Source organism: Lissotriton vulgaris, chromosome 7 (genome assembly GCF_964263255.1).
Source record: "Lissotriton vulgaris chromosome 7, aLisVul1.2, whole genome shotgun sequence".
NCBI lineage: Eukaryota > Metazoa > Chordata > Amphibia > Caudata > Salamandridae > Lissotriton > Lissotriton vulgaris.
In genome coordinates, this window is record NC_141695.1 from 261,393,781 (window position 1) to 261,396,544 (window position 2,764).

Below are 2,764 nucleotides of genomic sequence, written 5' to 3' on the forward strand. Positions count from 1 at the left end.
ACACACACGGGATGGCTGCACAAACTTTGGTTCACACTAGGGATGGAGCGTATACAGGCCACATTCACACAGACTGCGGCAACATTTCGCACGGTTTGGCAATCACTGCTTACACTTCTCTCTCAAGAGTTCAATGAGGTCACATGCCCTAGGTACCTCCACGCAGCGGGGACGCGCAGCGGGGATGCCGGAATATCGCCGGAGTTTCGCCAGAGTCAAGCCCGTCTGTGCCCGTCCAGGTATTCACGGGAGTCTCTGCTCTCGTTACGTGCGCCTAAACATCCCAGTTGCTGCTACTATTGGGCTGAGGGTACTGCATTCAAACATTGTCTTGGGTGTCGCCCTTATAATATCTGTATGAACCAGGATTCATTCACTATGGCTCTGCTTAATTGCAGGTCACTGCCTTGTCACGCTATGGAAATTAACTCCCTCCTTTTGGACCACTGTTTGGATGCTTTGTTCCTGACGGAAACGTGGTTGACCACGTGTTCTGGTCCTGACATTGTCAACGCTCTCCCTCCGGGATACCTCATTTTTCATCTGGATAGGCCGGATGGGAGAGGGGGTGGAGTGGCCATTGTGTATAGAGACACATTCGTATGCAAAGCAGTAGATTGCGGCATTAACAACTCTGAAGGCTGTCAATTCTCCCTTTGCATATCCTCTACTGTCTCCATCTCTGGCCTCCTTGTGTATCGGCCTCCCGCTACGCGGGGGAATTTCGTAGACTCCCTCATTGAGGCTGTGATTCCACTGGCTGCTGCCTCGTCCAACTTTGTTATTCTTGGGGACTTTAACCTACATTTTGATGACCCCAATGATGTAGTAGCAAGAGATTTACAAAGTTTGCTTGGTGCACTGGACTTACATCTTGCTAATGTGGGAGCCACTCATAATCGAGGTCATCAGCTTGATGCGGTCTTTGCCAACTCTGCGAACCTGCAAGCTCTCCAGATGTTGGCTCTCCCCTGGACGGATCACTACCTTATTCCGTTTAGATGGCAGCTGGGGAACCGGAGAGACCCCGTACCCAGGCAACACACTGTAGAACGACTCTGGTCGAAGCTGCCGGTGGACAGTTGGGCGGCAGAGTTAGTTAGAACTTGTCCTCACCCTGTAGCTGACCCCACTATCGCTGATCAACATATGGGCGAATGGCTGACTAACTCTCTGGACTCATTGATTCCTAATAAAAGGAGGCTTGTCAGGGAGAGAAGAATTGGTTCTGCTCCCTGGTATACCCCCGAACTCAGGGGTTTCAGAACCTCATGTAAAAGGCTTGAACGTGCATGGAGGAGACAGCAGACGGAAGAAAGTCGGGCAAATTATAAAAGAGAGATGAGGAAGTATAAAAGTGCATTGAAGGATGCTAAAAGGAACTTCTTTAGCGATAGGATTGAGAGGGCAAGTAATTCTCCAGAAGAATCTTTCAAAATTTTTAAGGAACTTCTGAAAGCCCCGGTCCCGCCAGTCGTGTATGATAATCCTAAAGAAAAATGTGAAGAACTGGCTAGCTTCTTCCATTCAAAAATAGAGAAGATATTATCCTCCCTGCCCGCGATCCCTCAAATCCCTGAGCTGGCTGTTAGTCCAATAAGATGCCCGACTGAGCTAGCCTCCTTTGGCCCTTTCTCGGAAGAGGAGGTTATAAAAGTACTGACAGAGATGAAGAGTGGATCTCCGAGTGACCCAGTGCCCATGAAATACCTCAAGCTTGTGGCAAACACTCTGTCAACCCCGCTGACTGACCTTATTAATCTTTCACTCTCTCATGGTACAGTGCCCCAGAGATGGAAAAAGGCAGTGGTAAAAGCCTTACTGAAAAAAACAGGATTGGATCCATCCAACTTGACCAACTTCAGGCCAATTTCACTTCTGCCTGGGTTCTCAAAAGTTGCAGAGAAGCTGGTCAACCGTCAGCTTTCTTATCATCTAGAGTCCAACCACCTGTTGGGAGACTCCCAGACTGGTTTCCGCCCCGGCCAGGGAACGGACACAGCCTTACTGGCAGTAGTGGAGGAAGCAAGGAGCACTCTTGATACAGGAGGGTCAGTGGCAGTGATCCTCCTGGACTTGAGTGCGGCCTTTGACACCGTGAGTCATCAGGTGCTCCTCCAACGTCTGTCAGAGGTAGGTGTCTCAGGGACGGCCCTGAAATGGTTGGGATCTTTTCTCTCCAACCGTTTCTACCAAGTCTGGGAAGGGGCAGAGCAGTCGACCCTATTCCCTCTTCAATGTGGAGTCCCGCAGGGCTCATCGCTGAGCCCTACCTTATTTAATATATACATGACTCCACTTGAAAGAGTGGTCGCCCCCTCAGGGGTGAAGATCATCAGCTACGCTGATGATACTCAGCTGGTGGTGGGCCTCACTCAGTTGGCGGAACAATCTTAAGTTTTACACGACTGCCTTGCTAATGTCTATCGCTGGATGTCTCGCTCTGCCTTAAAGCTTAATGGAGGAAAAACCGAGCTGATGCTTCTGGGTAATTCCAGCCCCTCCATTATTGCTAGTTGTTGGCCCCGGTCTCTCGGTGACCCACCATCTCCCAAGAAGGAGATCAAGTCCTTGGGAGTGTGGTTGGAGGAAGATCTGTCCTTCAAGACCCACGCCAGGAAGACCGCGGGGGTTTGTTTTGGTCTGCTGCGGTCAGCCCGTAAGGTGTTACCACTGCTTCCTGATTCAGCAAGGAAGCTTTTGATACGTGGTTTAATCCTATCGAGGCTTGACTATGGGAACGCGTTGTTTCTCGGTGCTCCCG